This window comes from Musca autumnalis, unplaced genomic scaffold, assembly GCF_047663935.1.
Source record: "Musca autumnalis isolate F117 unplaced genomic scaffold, ASM4766393v1 scaffold_1, whole genome shotgun sequence".
In the NCBI taxonomy this organism is placed as follows: Eukaryota; Metazoa; Arthropoda; class Insecta; order Diptera; family Muscidae; genus Musca; species Musca autumnalis.
In genome coordinates this window covers 311,285,980-311,308,824 of record NW_027411644.1, presented here as the reverse complement: position 1 = coordinate 311,308,824, position 22,845 = coordinate 311,285,980, and the positions used below count along the sequence as shown (strand labels likewise).

The 22,845-nt window shown below is 37.5% G+C and overlaps 1 protein-coding gene across 2 annotated transcripts in view; it reads right to left on the bottom strand.

Moving 5' to 3' along the window:
- The window catches only part of Nha2 (Na[+]/H[+] hydrogen antiporter 2), a 285,799-nt gene that overhangs the window by 172,106 nt on the left and 90,848 nt on the right, over positions 1–22,845 (bottom strand). Inside the window, exon 1 of one of the 2 annotated variants that reach the window (XM_073962242.1) lies at positions 7,196–7,410. The exons of the other annotated variant lie outside the window; for it this stretch is intronic. The gene's annotated coding sequence lies outside the window, so the exon portion shown is untranslated. Of the gene's footprint in view, positions 1–7,195; positions 7,411–22,845 lie in introns of those variants that run through there. 2 annotated transcript variants of the gene reach the window in all.

Sequence of the window (22,845 nt, the reverse complement as noted above, 5' to 3'; positions counted from 1 at the left end):
TACGGTTCACAACGGGTGAATCTATGAATCAAATAGTATCGGACCGTATACCAGAATCAAGTGAAGTAGCTCTGTGTGAAGTTCTAATACCGGACAGAGATATGTAGATCAATGGAACCCTAGCACAGTTTCCCACTGGAAGCTGCGGGTTTACGGACGGGGCTGTGTTAGGGGGAGAATGGGACTGGGTCTTTATATCGTAGACACGGAAACGAGGATCCCCCTTCGGCTGCCGCATCTTAACACGATCCTCCGGGCCGAAATCCGAGCGATCACAAAATGTATGAACTGGTTTAAAACAAATACAAGGCCACTCACAGTTAACATCCTGACGAATAGTAAAGCAGCAATTAGAGCTATAACAAGTAAGGCAACAACATCGAAAACTGTGTTATGCCCGTAATTTCTAGCCCTAGGTAACCGGCTAGGTAGCTGCCTATTAGTTATCTTTACCTACGCGTTTGGTAATTTCTACGTGCCATTTACCGAGGCGTGTAAATTTTGAAAACATGTGGTAACATTGCTGATTTTCATTCATGATTTCGTAAAAACATTGCCACATATAAGTGTTTTACAATTTTTAACACATTGGCAACGATCAACCAGGCAAAATCCTTGGTGTAAGTAACACGGCCGTTTTCGAACCGGTAACGTTACCTATGGATTGAAATTATAAAGTTGTGCTTACACGGGGGATATCTATGAACTCATGGATAGCTACGAGTAGAAATTACGGCCATAAGAGTGTAAAAATTCAATTAACGACTATTCCCATTATGGCTCGGTAAACATTATATGGGTACCAGGACACATAGGGATTACGGGAAACGAAGTAGCAAACTCCTTAGCAAAACATGCCAGGGAGCTACCTACATTAAGTCTGGACAATGCCAAGCCTATAAAGGCGGCGCGTATAAAACTAAAAGCTTGGGCAAAGAATGGTCATGTTTCCCTAAGGGATAACCAGGAAAAGGGAAAAACTACAAAAATCCTATGGGGAAACCCAGACCAGGACAAAACAAGTGACAAGTGATGAGTAAAAAGGATATCAGTAGACTGATTGGTGTCCTTACAGGGCATCTAGGACTACAAGCGCATCTGCACAGGATAGGCTGTGCAGAGAATAGTGAATGCAGGGCATGTGGCGAGGACGACGAACGTTGGAACACTATCTCTGCCAATGCCTGGCTTTCACAAACTTAAGAACTCAACTAATGGGAAACGACATAATTACAGGACTCGACAAGGACATCGGGTTCAAAAACTTGAGGGACTACATCAATGGGACGGAACTTCTAAACTAGTATTTTTTTTTTTTTAGACAACAACAACTACAACCTCCAGGACACATTAAATTAGAGCGCACAACAGGCCTCTTCTGGCTTAAGTGTATGTCCTTTCTTTTAAGGACATGTGGTGATCTTGAATCACCCCTCTTCCCAACCTAACCTAACCACGAAAAAGGAAAAGAAAAAATAATATAAAAAAATAAAACTATCTATCAAATAAAACGCTTGCATTTAAATTACAAATGGTGACAACATATAACGACAAGCGTTTTATTTAAGAGATTCCATTATGAAGAATATACTACTTGATGCTAAGCGAAAAATTATTTTCTAGCTTTAAGTGCATTTATAAATAAAACACTAGTTTATTTTTTAATGTTTTTTACTGGCGTCACCCAGGGTCGTCCATTAAATCGTGACGGGGATGCTCAAGCTAGTGGAGCATCGACAACATCCTGTTGTGTTAATGCACCGGAAAAACCTTCGTCTCTTCATGAAGATGGTCCATCGTTGTCATGAGGGGGCAACATGTTGCAGTCCACATGACGGCATTCTGGCAGGGTTGAATATTCTTCCACTGCGTACCGCAAACATTTGCATACCACGCTGGCGCGGCGTAGATTACCACAGACCGGTCAATTGCGTTGCCGGTCAGCGACTTGAGGATCTTGTTCCTATTCTGATCTTATCGGAAATACCTGCGACGACGACTTAAACATTCGTCGTCGTTTGTGTCGTTTAACAAGAGATTTGTGACTTTAAACGTGGACAGATCTACAAACCTTTTTTGCCTTCAACAAATTTTAAACATTAAATTAAAAACAAAATAAATAAAACGTCGTGTCTTCGACGCAGGTAGGGATTTGAGACTCTATGGAAAGATCTTAAAACCTTCTTTCCCTTAAATAAATTTTAAACATTAAACTAAAAAATAAATAAAACCGTGTGTTCGACACGGTTTTGAGATCCGAAACTTTAGACAAAAACCGGCTACAAAATATTCTTTGAAATGTGCTACATCTATTTTGTATGTCTGACTTTTCTGAACGATAAAATTCCCAAAAGTATTATTTAACTTTCGATTTTCCCCTTGATGCCTACTCTGAAGAGGATACGGAAAAAGCAAATTGACAATTTGTGTCTGATATTGTAATCAAATAAGCAACAACGTTTCAAAAGCTGTTTGGCCTTGATATATGGAAGGACCCAAGTTTTTTATTCGCGAAAAGTTAAAGTCCCTTCGTATTTTTTTTAATTTTTAACAAGGGTTTAAAAGCCAGCATTTAAAAACATTAGCATTAGCTATACATATCAACCGATTCCACTCCTGTCGCCAGTAGCAAAGATCCTAGATGCGCTACTCCCCACGATGAGAAGGTGTTTTCCAGTTGCCCAACATCAACATAGATTTCGGAATATTCATAGTACTACAACAGCATTAGACGCCATATCCACACATATCAGTAGAGGACTGAACCAGAAAAGGCCGTGCGACGGAACAGTCATGGAGGCCAGTCGTTTGTAGAATTCAGAAACAAGAATTCCAAAATCCGTAGAGTGAAACAGGGAGTTCCCCAAGGAGGGGTGATATCTCCGGAACTGCTTAACCTGAAATTCCAGACCCTCCAGACGGCATAGAGATCGTGATGAATGCGGATGATTGTACGATCTTGGCGTCGGGTCCTATCGTCGATGACATATGTGATAGGTTAAATGTCTACATAGCTGACCTAGTGCAGTTCTTCCATCTGAGGAATATGAAAATATCCGCCGCTAAATCCACAGCCACGATGTTCACCACATGGACGGCTGAGATGAGGCTCCCACTGAACATATTGGTCGATGGTGCACTGATTCCGACCACTAACTACCCCAAAATACTGGGTGTAACGTTCGATAGCATGTTCAAGTCGTCCGCGCATGCCACAGCTATTTGCAATAAGATCAGAAGTAGGAACAAGGTTCTCAAGTCGCTGGCTGGCAGCACTTGGGGTGCTGATAAAGAAACCTTGTTGACCACCTACAATTCAATAAGCCGGTCTGTGGTAAGCTATGCGGCGCCAGCGTGGTCTGCAAAGGTTAGCGCATCGCAGTGGAAGAAGATTCAAACCTGCCAGAATGCCGCCCTGAGGACTGCAACAGGGTGCCTCCTCATGACACCAGTGGACCATCTTCATGAGGAGGCGAGGGTTTTACCGGTGCGTCAGCCCAATAAGATGTTGTCGATGCAGTACCTGCTTGGGTGTTACCGCAGTGGGCATCCTGTCACGATTTAATGGAAAGGCTCCCCCACCCAGGCACTTCAGGAGAGACCTTCATGATCTAGAGAGAGAGAGAGGTCCAAAGGTATAAAAGAGAACCGATAGATCAACGAACCTATAAGGCAGGCTTGAATCGCATTCACACTAACATGGGCATCCCTGTCACGATTTAATGGAAAGGCTCCCCCACCCAGGCACGTCAGGAGAGACCTTCATGATCTAGAGAGAGAGAGGTCCAAAGGTATAAAAGAGAACCGATAGATCAACGAACCTATAAGGCAGGCTTGAATCGCATTCACACTAACATGGTTGTGCAAGCAGTACGAGGATACAGTGTGAATGCCGTACTTGGAGACCATCCCCCATCCATCGCAGCAGAAGAACGCCAGCTGCCAAGGCAAACACGAGTGGTTTTAGCTCAGTTAAGATCCGGACGATGCAGCCGCCTCAATTCGTATTGGGCCAGAATTGACGCCACGATACCCTACATATGCCCAGCATGTGGATTGGGGCCACACGATACTCTGCATTTATTTAACTGCCCAACTAACCCCACTCACCTGTCTCCTCATTCTTTATGGACACAACCAGTCCAGTTTGCGGAATTCTTGAGTCTGGATACAGAGGAACTTGATAACTGAAATAATACACGAACGAACATACATATATGCGTTGCTACAACAACAACAATCAACTGCTACACAAAATTGACACATGGCAAATAGCAAACGAATCATATTTATTTTTGTGCATCTTTGCTTATTTCGAATTTTACACCTAATCTTCTTTTCGTTAGGCATAATCGACAACCACGCTACATATTTAGCACTCAGCTGAACAATCGTCGAAGCAAATAGACAACCGACTGATGTTTTTGTGAGTAGTGTTGCCAATGCAGTAATAAACAAGTGAGCAAAGGCTATATATATATAACATGGGATGCATTGTGATATCTCACTTGTTTGGCCACCTTCGGCAACCTACTTAGCATCGATGTAAAGGTGATATCTTCTTCTTCCATTTATAGGCTTTGCCGTTGGAATACCCCTACAGGAAGCCGAGATATTCTCAACGAAAAAAATTGAATTTTCTACACATGAGTTTTTTGCGCATTCCGACCCCTTGAAAGTAATCCGATCATAACCAAAATCAATAGGCTTCTTCCTCGGTGGGAGCCGCATCAACTCCCAAATTTTCGCGACGATCCGATCAAAACTGATTACATAAAAATTTAAAAATTTAAAAAAAAAATTATGTTTAACCACATGCGCCAACCTACTTTACATCTTTGTAAAGGTGGGATTTTCTACTTTCATAGTCAGGCTTTGATTTTGGAAGGTCATCAACCAAAGCTTTGAAATTCTTCATTAAAATTAAAATTGCAAAAATGAAATGTTTGGTTTGATTAGCGATTATTGCAATTGCAATATCTCCGTTGTTTGACCACCTACGACAACCTGCTTTACATCGATGTGAAGGTCATATTTTCTACTATCATTGCCAGGTCTTGCTTTTGGTACATTATCGGGCCATCACCAAAATCTGTAGTCTCCTTTCACTCCGGGACCCCCATTACCCCCAAAATTCCGTCATGATCTGATCAAAATTGCGACCTGTAGCGTGATTTTCAAAAAAAAAAAAAAAAATGGAAAAATGGGATGTATTACCGGTTATTACGATATCTCCGTTATTTGACCACCTACGCCAGCCTACTTTGCACTATTGTGAAGATGGGATTTTCTACTTTCATAGTCAGGCTTTGCTTTTTTACCTGTTGAGTAGGTAAGCGAATTTAAACTTTCAGCATTTTGGTCATTCCTGCACAAGAAGTCGTGCAATTTTTGAATGTGCAGAAGCGGAGATCTTCGCTTTGAAATAAAAATTGCGCCATGTAGCGTGATTACAAGGTTTAGATGAACAGACAGAGGGACGTACAGACGGACACACATAGCCAGATCGACTCAGCTCGTCGAGACATTCATCTTGACCTATACTTATATAGGTCTACGACCAATATTTCGATGCGTTACAAACTTTTGGGCCAAAGACAACTTATACCCTAGACAGACGGCAACGTTAATTTGCATTAAGATGTGCATTTAATTTTAACCTGACAGACGACAGTTTCTGCATTTACGAAACAGCTGTTTGCTGGTAAACAACTGTTTTGTTGTTGTTTGCAATGCAAATTGTGTCTCAGAGCATGAATATGCTCTCTCTCCTACATGAATGTGGGCTCTCTTTTACAGCATTGCCATATTGAAATACCTAAATTCAGTTAAAATTCCCTTTGATTTTGTGCATTAAGAATGTGGATAATGCACGAATTAATTTGAATTAAGACATTTAATGCAAATTAACGCTACCGTCTGTCTAGGGTATTATAATACCCTTCCCATACAGTGGTGTAGGCTATAAAAATGTGGCATTTAATGTCAAAATACCTCCATCATATGATAAAAAATACTAATTATTATTGTTTAAAAATAACAAAAACAAATATTAAACGGCTTCACCAAAAATTTACGTGTCCTTTAAACGAAAAAGTGGAATTAATAATATCGTGATTTTTAATGCATTAAATCATTTTTGGTCCTGCTTACAGCGATTTCTTGTTTTCCGTGGACAAGTCCATGCTTTCTGGCATACTGGTCCAAAAGTTATACTATTACCCACTAGTGGGCGCGATATCTATCGAAAAGATATGATTCCCAAAATACTTCAATTCCATAGTGGACTATGTCGGTCCATTACTTTAAGTACCTCCTCCGCAACACTTTTTAACTTCAATCGTAATCAACATTTTTGTCGGCAAGTTCAAGTGTCTAAAAAGGGCCGCAAAATTTTGAATAGACCTCTGACAAAGGCTGAGGTTATATCTCTGTCGGCATAGCCGACTGATACTTTTTTACTTGTTTATTATAGCATCAATATCAAATAGCATTAGCTTCGCTAGGAATATTTTTGTGTAATATGTTGCTACACGTTGCCGTTGTTTATTGTTGCTAAACATATTTTGAAGAAATTTTAGCGGGCAAAGCTGCAAATATGGCGTTAGCATTTTAATCCCCGTTTTTAACAAATTCACCCTCAATTTGTAGATATATCCGCAAACAAATATCTCGTCATCTAATGTTGTTTTTACATTGGAACAGAAAACAATAGTTTTTGAACAGATTTATTTGTCCGTAATTTTCCATGATTATCAATACTAATCATGTGTAGAATCTAACAAAATGCTTTTTATCACTTGTATTTACTTTCTAAAAACTTTTCCGATTAACTGTATCGATGTTCTACGTAGTAATACTTGTAATATTTTTTGAACATTTTTCTCATATCCAAATTGATTCTTCAATTTTTCAAGTGTTTAACAGTAAATTTCAAAGAGTCTACATATGACTGGAAACTCGGTATAGCAATTTCAATGCATGCAAGTGTATATATATACAATTTCTTTAATTAATTAAAAGCACGTGTACACTCATAACAATAATATTTTGTTTTAAAACAATAACAAACCAACTTAGCTGTCTGTCACCGCTATGTATATTTTTATTTTATTTTTCTATTTTGATTTCAAATATTAGACCGATAAACGAAAACAAACATCACACACAAATTATATCTATGGACAATTCTTACTTTGATAGTGTACGAAGAACGATTGAGAATTGCGATAAAATTTCTCAGCCGACGTTTAATGTCTTATCGTTAGGAGGGAACTGATGATCTTCACCACAATTTTCCGCGGGCACAGCTGATTATTATCTCCATGAATTTTGCTCAGTTTATAATTTGTCCGATAAAGATGTTATTTTAATTATGGTGGCCCTCCTCTATATAAACAAAACAAATGTGCTAATCGAAAACAAAACACTATGCCAATGAACTATTTAATTAAAATGAGAGCGCATTGAGAAATGGAATCAACGACAAGTAAGCAATTTGTGTTAGAGGTGCTAATGGAAAAGAAAAACTGAAATGCTTTATTTTTTTGTTTTTCAATGAATGACATTGGTGAGGGTGTTGTGGTAGGTTGACAGAAGATAAAAAATGTGGTCCATATATATATGTTCTTATATATGTATGTATATTTAAGAGAATGATAAAATAGGAAAGAGTTTTTTCATAAAGAGACTTTTTTGGGTGACCATACCTATTTATAAATATTAATATGGGCAGAATAATTAAATTTCCATTCGGTATCTTCGGAGAAACGTACAAGAAAGATGCGAAATAACATGAACGATTTTGAGAAATTTATATTTATCGCTTGTTAGTCTTATAACAGCCCTGCTCAAAACGGTTCATATTTTTGTAGATTTTTTCTTGAAATTGTTAATTGTTGTTCGTTTTTGAGGACACTGATGGAGGGTATAATTAAATTTGTCATTCCGTTTGTAACACATCGAAATATTCACCGGAGACCCTATAATGTATATGTATATTCTTGTTCAGGGTAAAATTCTAAGTCGATATAACCATGTCCGTCCGTCCATCTGTTGAAATCAAGATACAGCTCGCAATTTTTAAGATAGAGCTTTTTGATTTGGTATACAAGTTTCCATTACTCCTAGGATGTTTGGTAATGCAAATGGACTATATCGGTCTGAGTTTTGATATAGCCCCCATAAAACGGTACATCCCGATTTTCGTTATTTTCAAGGTTTTAGCTTAATTATCTCAAAGTGTATAAAATTTTCGCCAGAATTTTGTCTGTATAGGCCTACGCCTTCAAATAGCCCCCATAGAACGGTACCTCCCGATTTCCGCTATTTTGATGGTGGTGGCCTCAATATTCCAACGAAATGGCTGATATTTGGTCTTCTTCAGAGGTATAAAACGTTTCTCCAGAATTTTGTCTGTATAGGCGCATGCCTTCACCGTTATATGGAGGCTATTTCAAAATGTTGACCTATCTCCTTAACCTTAAGAACCAAAGTACATTAAATTTGTGCCAAAACAAATCTATGAAAACTGCAAAATATCTGAAATTGGGTAGTGCCGTTATATACATAGGAGCTATACCAGTATATAGACTCACGTTGACTATTTTTCGGGGGAGAAATTTTAGCAAATTTTAAATTTCAGGTAGTTCGGTATATACGTTATGCATACAACAAAGCAAAAACAAACTTTTTTACCCTCCCGTCGTCGCTTCTACGTCTTCTATTGAACAATACACACAGCTCTTTATTATACAGGGCTTTCGCTTACCCTATTGTTACGCTCTTTGACAAAAATCCTCTCTCCATCCATAAAAAATATGTTCTAACATAAAAAATATGTTGGTACCCAAACAAATAAAATTGAGATGTGTTACAAAATGTTGCAAACACATATTTGTTTGGTCCCCAACCAAAATAATTTGTTCGGATCCAAACATATGTTTGTTTGCTACCAGTTGCAAACATATAATTGTGTGGATCCAAACATATTTCTAACATATATTTTTGCGTGTAGAATCTGTAGATAGCCTAGTAAGAAAACTTCTGATTCATAGAGAATTCGAAATATTCAATTAATTTAAACTTAATTCGGAAGAAATTTTTGAAAAAGTTTAAGAGTTGCCGGCAGTGTTTTTCGAATCTGTTGGGTCATTATCTCAGGAAGTATGGACTCTTGAAAAAATGTACCGTTGTAATAGGGACCGAGAAAACAACCTTATGTAAAAATTCCAATAGATTCGAGATATGAGGACTCATTTGCACTTTTTCCACATTTTGTGTGGGAGGTACCCGAAGGACGTTATCGACATAGTGCATACTCCAACCTGATACATGACTGGTTGAAATAATACAATATACATATAAAGTTTGGAACCATCAGAAACTTCCTGTGAAAGTTATCTTGGGGATTTGCATTTGAGTTGGTTCTGTCCGGATTTCTTGGAGCTTTTAGGTAATTATCTCAGGAAGTATGGACTTGCCCTCGAAGAAAGTGTGCCACCGTAAAGCAGGCCGCACTCACAACCTGTCAAAAAAGTCAAAACGATCCGAGGGAAGCTCTTAAATGTGTGTGAGATGTGTGTCCGTACGTCCGTCCCTTAAAAATTGCAATCCAACTACAGGCCGCCATTATGGACCAATCTTCACGAAATTTTGTATGGAGGTCGGCTTCAGACTAGATCCCAATAATTTTTGGCGACGTGAAATATTTAGGGGTGAAATGCACTTAAACAAAATGTTTATCGAATTTTGTAACGTCTCTCTAAGTCACAGTTGTAGACTGATCGCCGCGAAATTTTATGTAAGGTTTGGACTTACGACAAGGAAGTAGCTTGCAATTTAACATGATGATGAACACTTTAGTGTGAAAATGGGTACAAATTTTAGTATAACGACGATATATCTATTCCTGGAAGATATACACCTCGCACGGAATTTATGTTTAGAGGAAGATCTCTTGACCGCTCCATTGATGCAAAATATATTGATGTACGTGGTCAGATAACAAAATTACAGCCTAATATGAGCATGGATCTCACAGTTCTAATTGTGAGAAATGTTACCATAATCAACCTAGTGGTCGCAGATATAGTTCAATACCGACAAACTTTTGCACGAAGTTAGAATTTTAATCAAGGACAACGTCAAAATTTTTTGATAGTGATTGGATAATATTTAGCTGGTAAAATTGACCAAATTATTTTATGGGAAACATATAAAATTTAATTTTTGGTATATATTTATAATTCTGGGTTCCACATTCGGTCATATTCCAACAAATTACGAAAACGAACTCTTGACAACTGCCTTGATTCAAATTATGTCAATGCAGCGGTAACATATAAGTGGGTTTGTTTGTAAAGAACTACAATTACCTTCCATGTTACAAAATATCTCAATCAGGATAGAAAAGTTTTCAGAGCATGGTAGAAAAATCCTCAGTTTTTTAATACCCTCAGCATTTATGCTAACGAGGGTATATGAGGAAATATCAAAATTTTTTAGTTTTCCATAAAAAAATTAAAAAAAAAAATTTAAGCTACATAAAGATTTTTGGTACATATGTATGTAGATTGGGAAAAAATTCCGATTCTCAAATCTGTTCGTGATACTAATTTTGGTTGTTGTGCACAACCATACAACAACGCTACTCATTATATTGCTAAACATTGTTAATTAAGGGCTTCCTACGTAGTGACAAAGTTGTAAATTTTCGCGGAAATTAAGAAAGAATTAAAAAAAATTGCTTGCTTGCAACTTGTTTTATTAAAATTTAAGCTGTTTATGCATCGGAAAAATATTTTAAAGATATGTACGTAATCTAAAGATCGTGACGATTCAAATGGAACCAAAAATATACAAATCTGTTTAGCGGTTTGCATATTACAGCAAAAACAAAAAAATATATTGAGGGAAGTTATAAAATTTTTGTAAGAGAAAATATTTTTTCAAATTCATTTTGAAGAAAATGTAAGAAAATTATGTCGGAGTTATTCTTCTATTTCAGTTAAATTTCACGCAAAAAATCACGTTTTTTATTCTTATCACTTCTCGAGTACACGCTAACATCTAGCGGAAGATATGGGTAACGGTCAAATAAATGTTGGGTTCCTTTGAATGCTGTATAATCTTCAAATAAAACTGTATCATTTGAAATGCGTGTAAATCGCGAAATCCTCAAAATCGCTTGATGCGCATGCGGTTTATGCCACTAACTTTTTAAACCGCTGTTTTCGCAAAAACGCGAGTGATGTGTCAGTTTATTCAGTTGGATGGATTTTCACGATCTATGATTTATATGATCCGGACCGCCGAAAAACTAAAATATCGTGGGGTACCAGCACAGTCAAAAGGATATTGTAAATACTGTACCCAAAAAATATGTTTTTTAGAAAAAATATCGCACTAAATTTTGGCCTTTGGCAGTATATTTCTCTGCTGCTGTGTGGGCTACATAGCCAATATACATATCAAATTATGCGTAATTGCGAGTAATTTAATCCTATTAATTGTTTTTTGAAATACTCGAATGCGCGTTCCAGTTAAATTAAAAATAGGAAAAACGCCTAAAATCCGGCCTCAAAATGTCAGCATCCATAAAAGGTGGAAGCAGTGGAAATTTCGAAAAGTGATACATTAGAAGTGTAATCTTCATTTTGTATTCTTCTACTTTTACTTTCGACATATGTCCGTCATTTGAACGGTTTAATCACCAATCAAATAGTAACGTAAAAAACCTCGTTAGCTTCAATTTTTTTCCTATTTTTATACCCTCCACCATATGGAGGGTATAATTAAATTTGTCATTCCGTTTGTAACACATCGAAATATTCGTCGGAGACCCCATAAAGTATATATATTATTGATCAGCATAAAATTCTATGTCGATATAACCATGTCCGTCCGTCCGTCTGTTGAAATCAAGATAGAGCTCGCAATTTTAAACATAGAGAGTCAAAATTTGGCACAGAAATTTTCATTACTTGCAGGATGGTCGTTATTGAAAATGGGATATATCGGTCCACGTTTTGATATAGCCCCCATAGAACGGTACCTCCCGATTTTCGGTATTTTTAAGGTTTTAGTTTCATTATCCTACCAAAATGACTGAAATTTGGTACGTAGTCTTCTTTAAGGGTATAAAATTTTCCCCCAGAATTTTGTCGGTATAGGTCCACACCTTCATATAGCCCCATAGAACGGTACCTCCCGATTTTCGGTATTTTTAAGGTTTTAGCTTCATTATCCTACCAAAATGGCTGAAATTTGGTACGTAGTCTTCTTTAGGGGTACAAAACTTTCCCCCAGAATTTTGTTGGTATCGGTCCACACCTTCATATAGCCCCCATATAACGGTACCTCCCGATTTTCGGTCTTTTGAAGGTTTTAGCTTCATTATCCTACCAAAATGGTGAAATTTGGTACGTAGACTTCTTTAGGGGTATAAAACTTTCCCCTAGAATTTTGTCGGTATCGGTCCACAGCTTCATATAGCCCCCACAGAACGGTACCTCCCGATTTTCGTTATTTTGAAGGTTTTAGCTTCATTATCACACGGAAATGGCTGAAATTTGGTACTTAGTCTACGTTGGTGGTATATAACTTTCCCCCAGAACTTTGTCGGTATCGGTCCATGCCTTCATATAGCCCCCATAGAACGGTACCTCCCGATGTTCGGTATTTTGAACATTGTGGCCTCAATATTCCACCGAAATGGCTGAAATTTGGTATTTAGACTTCGTTGGGGATACTCAAACTTCCCCTTTAAATTTGTCGGTATAGGTCCACGCCTTCATATAGCCCCCATGGAAAAGTACCTCCCGATTTTTCGTATTTTGAAGGTTGTGTCTTCAATATTCCACCAAAATGGCTGAAATTTGGTATTTAGTCTTCAATGTGATATAAAACTGTTCGCCAGAAATATGTCTGTACAGGTCCACGCTTTCATATTGCCCCATTTCTGGCTAAAATTCGTCGGTATAGGTCCAAGTTTCGATATAGCCCCCCATAGAACGGTACCTCCGGATTTTCGTAATACTGAAGATTGTGACGTCAATATCCAACCGAAATGGCTGAAATTCGTTTTTTCGTCTTCCAAGAGTTATAAACTATTCCAGAAGAGTATTATCAGTCCACGTCTTCCTATATCCCCATAGAAGCTTACTTCTTGATTATCGGTAGTTTTTTTTTTTTAGTTTTAGCCACATTCTCTTACCGAAATATAGGAAATTTGGTATTTAGTCTTCTTTGAGCCTAAAAACTTTCCGTCAGAAATTTGTCGGTATAGATCGATGTTTTGAAATAGCCCCCATAGAATGGTGCCTCACATTGTTTTACCGAAATTGCTGAAATTTAGTATTAAGTCTTCTTCATACACGAAAGGAAACTAATTATTCCATTTTACTTCAATACAACTTGTGGTGGACGGTATAGCAAGTTCGGCCCGGCCGAACTTAACGCCGTTCTTACTAGTTATTCATTTACGCGGTCATAACTTCCACGCAAATTAAATTATTTTGCCAAATTTTTGAGCTTTGTTCAAAAACACTTGAATTGATCTAGCCATGGTCATAGTTACTGGTAAATTGCAATAGTTCGCGTATTATAATAGTGCAAACCTTGGCTTCATGGAAACTAAATTTTTTTGATATTCACTCATATACACTTTCATACGGACAGAATGTGCCTCATCGAATTAATGGTTTTAGACCCCAAGTATGTTTGGACGAAATGTGTTTTAGACAATTTGGAATCGATTTAGCTATGTCCGTCCGTCTGTCTGGCAGTCTGGCTGGAGCGCACGATAACTCCCGAACGGACTAACCGATTCGGACCAAATTTTGGGCTTCGTAATATTTTGTCCAAACTTAGTTTAACTTCGAAGATAGAAGGGTTATATCGGTCCACTCCTTCCGGTACCTCCCCCACAAAACTTCGAAAATATTCGGAAAATTTGTGCGCTCGATAACTCTTGAAGGGAGTAACCGATTTGGTCCATATTTTGCATATACATACGTGAAATTTCTACCAGACTTAGATATGGTTTCAATATGAACGTAATCGGTCCACGCCTACGGGTACCTCCCATACAAAATTTCGGAAGAGTTCAGTTCAGGACCTGCTCTCGAATTGCTTTGATTTTTGTTGTAACTACTTGTATTCACCGCCCTCCATACGACGGTACAAGTTTCATCTGGGGGCAAGTCCGTACTTCCTGAGAAAATAGCCTGAAAGTTGTAAAAAAGCCCCTACGGTACCGTGTGTAGCGGTTGGAGCGCAAGATAACTCTCGAATAGATTTGCCGATTCGGTCCAAAATTTAGCCTTCGTAATATTATGTTAAGTTTGTTTTGTTAGTTTAAGTTCAAAGATAAGCCATATCGGTCCACTCCTTCAGGTACCTCCCTCCATTTGGTCCGTATTTTTCGTATCGTAATATCTCTACGGGACATAGATCAGGTTGTAATATCGACTATATAAGTCCACTCCTTTCACCTCCCACACAACATTTTTGAAGAGTGCAGTTAAAGGCCTGCTCTTAAACAGTTTTGCTTCTTTTTGTAACAAGTTGTATTCGCTGCCTCCATTACGACAGTACATGTTTTTTACGGGAAAGTCCATACTTCCTGAGAAAATAGACCGAAAGGTTTAAAATACTCCTATTGCACCATGTGTAGTGGCTGGAGCGCACGATAACTCTCGAACGGATCAGCCGAATCGGTCCAAAATTTGGACTTCCCTTTGGTTTTTGTTTTAACCATTTCTATTCGCTTTCCCTATTACCACGGTACATGTTTTTTTCAGGGGCAAGTCCTTACTTGTTGAGATAATGGCCCACAAGCTCCAAAAAAGCCTGCCGGTACCAACTAAAGTAAGTAGTTTGTAAGATAACCCTCGAAGGTTGAAACCGATTTGGTCCAAACATTGTAAATCGTAATACATATATAGACGTCAGAAGTATTGTGTGTTACTGTTTTTCCTTAGGTCCGAGGCTGATGGCATATCTCTGTCGGCCAAGCCGACTTACGTTTAACTAGTCACCTAATATTTCTTTATTTATGCCACTTAATAAATTTTAAAGTACACATTTTCCTACTGTTTTAATTAAAATTAAATGACAACAATAAATGAGGTAAAATGTTTACCAATGTATTACACACGGCTTAACTCTTATATGAGCTTACCCAATTCTCAGAAAGAAAATTCCACAATTTAATTATGTTTTTATACGAAAATAAGATAAAATAGTTTATTTGTGTAAATATTTAATAGTTTACTTAGGGGTTTATTTAATGCAAGCAATCGTCGAGTGTAAGTTAATAGAAAAGCAAACATGCGGCAACTGTTGCACAAACAATTATTGTCTACATAATTGGTGTCATAAATAAAATTATGTTTGAATACAATTTTTTGTTATCAAAATTGTCTGCAAAAGATAATCTGATAAACAATAAAAAAGTGCTATCGTTGTGCGCCACAAAAAAGACCAAAAATACACAACAGCGATAATGTCTTCAAAGATGTGTAAATTGTTGTGTAAATAAAGTCGAACTGGCACCGGTTGGGTCAACGTTGGTGTTTAAAATATTTATTGTATAACAACTTAATTAGAATTGGTTAATTATTATGATTTGTAAGATTTGGTTAATTATTCGATTTGGAAAGATATTCATTTTTGATTCTTATTTTCGAAATTCCCTCATTATTATTGACTTATTATATCATAGCTACCATGAGACCAGACGCGAATTTGACTGTGAATTTGAAGTTTGCCAGAAACATTAGATTCACACCGGTAGATTAAAGACTAACGACAAGCTTGATAAAAACTAAATTCTTGAACATCAGTGCTATATGTATGCGCCCATGTCCCACACGAAGACAAGGAAGATCAATTTGAGAAAAACGGATTATCGATGCCAATTTAATGCTAAAACTGCTCAAATTGTACAAAGGTCGGTGGCCCAGAGTAAAACGTACGATAACGGTTTAGACATCGCGACATACACAATTCCACTTGGAATGCTATAATAATTGTTCCACAAACATCCCAGACGAGGCAAGGGAGACTTTTCTCGTGGAATGCTACTTACTGCTACTTAGTTGGCCCTCTACTGAACATTTGTCCTATAAGCTGAACTAAGTAAAGATTTCCATTCTTCTCCATTTGATTCTTTATTTCTCCAATTTGGATTATCGTGTCGTTTGATCTCGTCTTCCACTTGCTTACTCCACCGAAGCCGTGCCCTTCCATTTCTGAGTGTATCGCCATGCGAAGATTTTTTCCCACAGACCAAGACCAACACGCACTGCCATATGTATCTGTTTGTGCAAGTACCCAGGCAAGTGTTATTTTTGTTTGACTATATGTGACTTTGTTTTTAAACGGCTTACTTAAGCCAATGTTGCATCGTTAGCCAGTACAATTCTTCTTAGATGACAACGCATTGCGCATCGAAACCACAAACGTGATCTTTTCGCCGTTTACTGTCATACCCACTTTAGCAGTTTCTTCTCGGACCTTCTCAAATATATTTGTTCTTCTTTTACTGATCGGTCCATGATGTCAATGTGGCACAGTGTTGCCGCTTCCATACAAAGGTGGACAAATTTAGAAGGACTTGATCTTGTGCAAAATGCATCAACCATTTTAGCACAAGTACTTATGATGACATCGGAATGAATGAATGACATCACATATTAAATTTGAGACCTATTCGATTAAAATTGACCGAGTTGTAGCAAAATTGGAGAAAGATATATATGGAGGGCGAAAGGGTAAAATTTCTCATTAATATCAAATTGACCATTCCTTAAAATATTTATATATCTCAGAACGTTGCAGGGATGGGCAGAAACTTTTTACACATTTCGCTTCGGAAGAAATGTCGAATTAACGGAAACTAAGCAATAGGTGGCAATCAAAAGTTCTGCTCTGCGAAATATAAAGAATATATATTTTTTATCAAATTAAAATTTTTAATTCTTCATAAGGGTACTTTGTCCATGTCCAGTTGATGTCAACTTATGAACAAAATTTTTTAATTTATAGCCCACCCACTTTTAATATTATCAACAAAAATTTCGGAAATAGTTATTTTAAAGGTCGTCTAATTTTCATATGATTATCGCTTTAGATTACCTGGGATGCGGCAATACTGTGTATCGTCGGTATAAAAAGTAACATGGGGCAGGTGGTGTATATTGCTGATCTTTATCAGAAACCTACTTTGGTATTGAATTGTTCGGAGAGGTTATTTCGTATTTTAATTAAGGACACGGTATCTGTTAAAGTCATCATACAAAGCCGAATGAGATTTGCGCTGTTACCAAATTCAGACATGATTTGGAATACCTTTGATCGTATGGCGCTGTCGAATTTTGTCTTACAATCGACAAACAGATGGTAAGTGTCGACATGGGTCTTTTCCAGGATTTGCCGCGTCAATGGTAGATTCTTCTTGGGTGCCACCGTGGTGCAATGGTATGCACAGCCGCCTTGAGCAGACTATGTATCACTACTGTATCAGTTACCAAATTACCTTGCTGGTCTCTAAAGGAGGATGTGCCTGTACCAAAGCCATCAGTTTGATGTTTCACTCTTTGGTAGAATTTTCTGATTTTTATTTGGCTCCTTTACATCTCGAGTTTTTCACACTCCCGCTTTTCTATTTCTCTCTTTTTTCTGTGGAAAAGACGTTTCTCCTCTCTCTCCTTTTCTCCCGATACCACTCTCTCAGTTTACGCATTTTCTCTTCGGTAGCAGCAAGACACTCCTGGTCATACCATGGATCCGTTGGTGGAGGTGGCTGGTATCCAAGTATAGATTTTGCGGCTGTTTGCATGGAGTGGGAAATACTTTGCCACGGCGCTGATATGATATCAGAACTTGGAGAGCTGTGATTAAACGATTAAGTCAGTTGAGTGGAATATGCTGTGGCTATCTATTGTGATCGCAGCTTACCGATGTCCCACTTCCATATTATATCTGTTCGTAATTTACATGTTAAGTTTAATTGGTGGCGAACCAGGTCGATGTTTAATGATGCATGTTTCTTTTTTTTTTGGTCCGGAGGCAGTCAATTGCCCTCATGAATGTTGAGATGCTTAAATCTTGTACTGTTAACTACCATGTTCTTTGCTGGTACGAAGTCTATCAGCCTCATTCGATTGACAGAGGTTGCATTGTGAAGACTGACTTTCACCATTGACGGGCCAAAGATATTCTCCTTTCTAATATTTGGCTTTAAAATAGCCTAGAATAATTTGAAGCCATGATCAGGACAACGGCAATATATTTCCTCTAAGCGTTCTTAAAATATAACCTTGGTCTGTTCGCCCTTGTCTTCAGTGGCCCTTTTTGGACATTTGAACTTGCCGACAACAATGTGGATTAGGATTAAAGTTCAAAAGTGTTGAGGAAGAGGTACTTAAAGGAATGAACCGACATATTCCATAATGGAACTGGATCTTATTTTTACAGGCATATATTTTTGACAAGTCATCTAGTGGGTCATAGTATAATTTTGGACCAGGATGCCAGGAAGCATGGACTTGTTCACGGAAAACATTATATGGCTGCAAATAGGACCACAATGAACAGCATCGGTATACATTTCCAAAGGATCTTCGAACAGACCCTAAACTAAGGTGAAAATCGATATTGGCCATTTTAGAAGTTAAACTTAATCGGTTGATCAGTTCGAGAGTTATCGTGCTCTCCAGCGACCACATATGATGCCATAGGGGTTTTTACACATTTCCGGCTGTTTTATCAAGAAGTATGGACTTGCCCCTGAAAAAACCATTACCGTCATAATTGAGGCAGCGAATGCAACTTGTTCCAGCAGAAATCAAAGTGATTCGAGAGCAGGTCTTAAAGTGAACTTATCCGAAATTTTGTGTGGGAGGTAACCGAAGGCGTCTATATTCAAACCCGATCTATATCTGAACTTTTTTGAACCTCTGTGGGGGATGTACCTGAAGGAGTGGACCGATATGGCTTATCTTCGAACGTTAACTAAGCTTGGACAAAATATTACGAAGGCTAAATTTTGGAGCAAATCGGCAGATCCGTTCGAGAGTTGTCTTGCGCTCCGTCCACTACACACGGTGTCATAGGGGTTTTCTTAAACTTTCAGGATTTTTTCTTAGGAAGTATTGACTTGCCCCAAATGAAGCATGTACCGTCGTATACGGGGCGGTGAATACAAGTTGTTACAATAAAAATCAAAGCGGTTCGAGAGCAAGTCCTTTTCTTTCAAAAAGTCCAAAATTTGTACGGTTTAAAGTGTTTCATCGGAATAGCACATTCTTTAATAACTTTGGTAAGAATGCAAATTTCGAATGCTTCTGTTACGATTCTTTAAAATTTGTACAAATAAAAGCTATTTTAAGTTTAAAACGCTAAAATTGGTCGAACAATGACTTTAATACCGGGAAAATAAGACCTTATGAAAGCTGTGGACATTAATTGTCTATAATACGTTAAAAATTTTGCATAAGTTGGCAGTTTTTTCTTAGTTTTATAAAAAAACTAAAGAAAAACTAAGGAATGAAGAGAGATGACGCAAAATAAACTTGAAATTCTACTGAAAATTGGGTATTTTTGATCGAGAAACTTCAAATTTCTACGACTTCTATTACGTAATACGGCGCAATGTTAGCATTAAGATAATTTAATCATTAAAATATTAGGTGATTGTTATTGCTCTGGGTCTGGGCCAACATACTATAAAGAAAAAACCACATCCTTCCTATACACAGAAAGAAAATAGTTTGAATTTATAGAGAAGACATAAACTGGAAATATTCCTAAATTTAGTACAGCAATATTTTGTACCTTTCAATTCCATGAGGCGATCAACTCCGCAGTATTGATGGTTTATTTAGTTCTTCTCTTTCCGGAGATGCAAGAAGTAATAGGTTTTGCCATCGGAAACCTGCAAATAATTATTGTTTGCTTTGGGAAACTACTACTTGCTTTTCCTTATAATATTCATTATAGTTAGCTCAGAAAATCCAACCTATTTTCTTTCTGTATATGGGAAGGATCTGGTTTTTTCTTTATAGTATATTAGCTCAGACCTAGAGACGGACAGACAGACGGACGGACATGGCTACATCAACTGCAAATTGTCTGAAACGGATTTACTCCAAACAGACTTGGCGTCTAAAACCATTTTTTCGTTAACATAAATGCTGAGGGCATACAAATTTTGCTTTTATCAGAATTGTAGCAAGCCTTTCATTCACTGGGGTAAACTTGAGACCATATGTGTTAACTTCCGGCTAACTCTACATCCGCAACTAAATTCGTGCTTTATATCATGCCAGCTATAATACAGTGCGTTACTTTTAGTTGTTGTTGTGACGCCTTTCCTAATCAATTGTATTTCCTGTACTTTGCAAGTACATCTGCCAATGCGTAAACTGAAACTTCTCCATAAAGAGTGCGATCATTCCAGTGACAGGTCCTAAAAACGGTTGTAAGGGGTCGACAAAATTTTTTCTTTGGTTTTCATAGTATATTGCTTTTTGGAACGCCTAACTCAAGTTTTGAACATTATTATGGGTGAACCCGCGGCACATGTTAGCTCACAACCTTTCACGGGTGATAAAGGCAGCTCCCCAGGTGACACCGCGGGGAGGTGATACATGACATAAAGTGTTCAATTGAGATGAAAGAGGGACCAAGATAATTCCTGGTCTTTGCCATGTTAAAGCCGGTTAAGACCGTTCATCCCCTACGTCACTCATAAATATTGGGCGAGATAAGTGTGGGGAATAACACTATAGCACAATAAAAAGACTTCTAAAAACTTTAGTGAAAAAGGTTTATGAAGGAGTGGCCCTAACTACTGAGACATTTCGGGGACCATATATAGGCTTCTCGCAGCACTAAAAATCTTGAACGAATGCAAAGAAGATACCTGAAAGAATGTACCGACATAGTCTATCTTAGAACTGAGTCTGCTGACGGGAGTCATTCCTTTCGATAGTTATCGTGCCAACCAGCTATTTTATTTGGCAACCATGAAATTATGAAAAAACTTTAGAAAAATTTGGGATTTTGATAAAGCAAACATTTGTGAAAATCGGATCGGCTAAATAGGGCCCAAAATAAGCCATATATGCATATAGGAGCTATATCACAATCCGATCCCATTTTCAAAATTTTTTTAAAGATCCGTTTTTTCATCGATTGGACCATAATTGCGACCTTTAGACAATTTTATGAAAATTCACCTTTTGCCCCATAAAAATTACTTTGGAAAAAAAGATAGCTCGGGTGGCACAGGTTAAGGTTAACCGATCGGCATAAAATTTCATATATAAGATTTTTGGATCAAATGGGAAAAATTAGGGGGTAGGAGTTTAAAAAAAAATTATACCCTACACCACCTACACTATGTGAGAAGGGTATATGAGTTGGTTTTGCCTACATATATGTATATACCAAAATAAATGTCTCGACGAGCTGAGTCGATCTGGCTATGTGTGTCCGTCCGTCCGTCCGTCTGTCATTCTAAACCTTGTAATCACGCTACAGGTCGCAATTTTGATTGGATCGTCACCAAATTTTGGGTGTTGATGCGGTTCCGGATGGGCCGGTGATGGCCGGACAATATTTATGGGTCGGAATGGCCAACATTCTTTTCCAAAGCGAATATCTCAATTTCTATAAGGGGTATAATGATGTAAAGTAGGTTGTCGTAGATGGTCAAACAACGAAGATATCACAATAGTCGCAAATAAATCCCACCTTTTCATTTTTGGGATTTTAATTATAATGACGAATATCACAGCTTTGGTTGGGACCTTCCAAATTTTAAAGTCTGGTCATGATGCAAAGTAGGTTGGCGTAGGTGGCCAAATTACGAAGATATCGCAATAGTCGGTAACACATCCCATTTTTTTGTAATCACACTACGGGTCGCAATATTGGGTTTGGTGATGGTCGGATGATATTCAAGAGTCGGAATGGGCAAAAAACGTATGTGTACGAAAATTCAAAGTTGTATTCTTATGCGTATATCAGTAATCGTATTCGAAAAGGAAAGCCCGTCAATGGATGAGGAAAATATCACCTTTATTAAGATGCAAAATAGGTTGGCGCACATCTCACTTTCCCATTTTTTATTTGAATTGTACTGACGACTATCTCAGCTTTGGTTGGATGCATCTCAACAATGAAGACATTCTGAGCTTTAAAATGTTGCCAATTGCGTTACCAAAATTGGTGAAATGCTTGTGATGTTAGAAAGGACGTTGGGATATCCCAATTTCTAATTTATGGAATTTTATATTTCTGCTTCTGTTGGACATATTCCAAGGAGACAGCTTGATAATGAAACTAAACCATCTGAGCTTTACATTAAAACAAAATGTGGAATTTATGGGAAAATATCAGGGTTATTACAATTTTAATATTTTGAACTTTTTTACTTTAATGGTAAATACCTCTGCTTCTATTTGGTGTATTAAAGGCATGCAAAATCCTAATCAAGAAGACCAGCAAAGCTTTCAATCGGCCCCGTCCCGGCTATGGTTTTTTTTGGTTCGCCCTATTCAACATAGTTCCATGCTTTTTTGTACATCAACGTATTATTATTAATGAGAATATCACTCAATGTGTTATTTAATTCGAATTCAAATATATATATGTAGATAAAATATATCGACAAATTAATATCTTACCAAAATGAAATATTATGATAGCCCAAAATAAAGATACCAACAAACACAAAATTTCGCCTAACCGCTTGCTTGTGCATGAAAAAGTATGATTAAAATTAAGAATACTCGTACTAAAATAAAACTTTCAAATGGCAATGTTTGATGT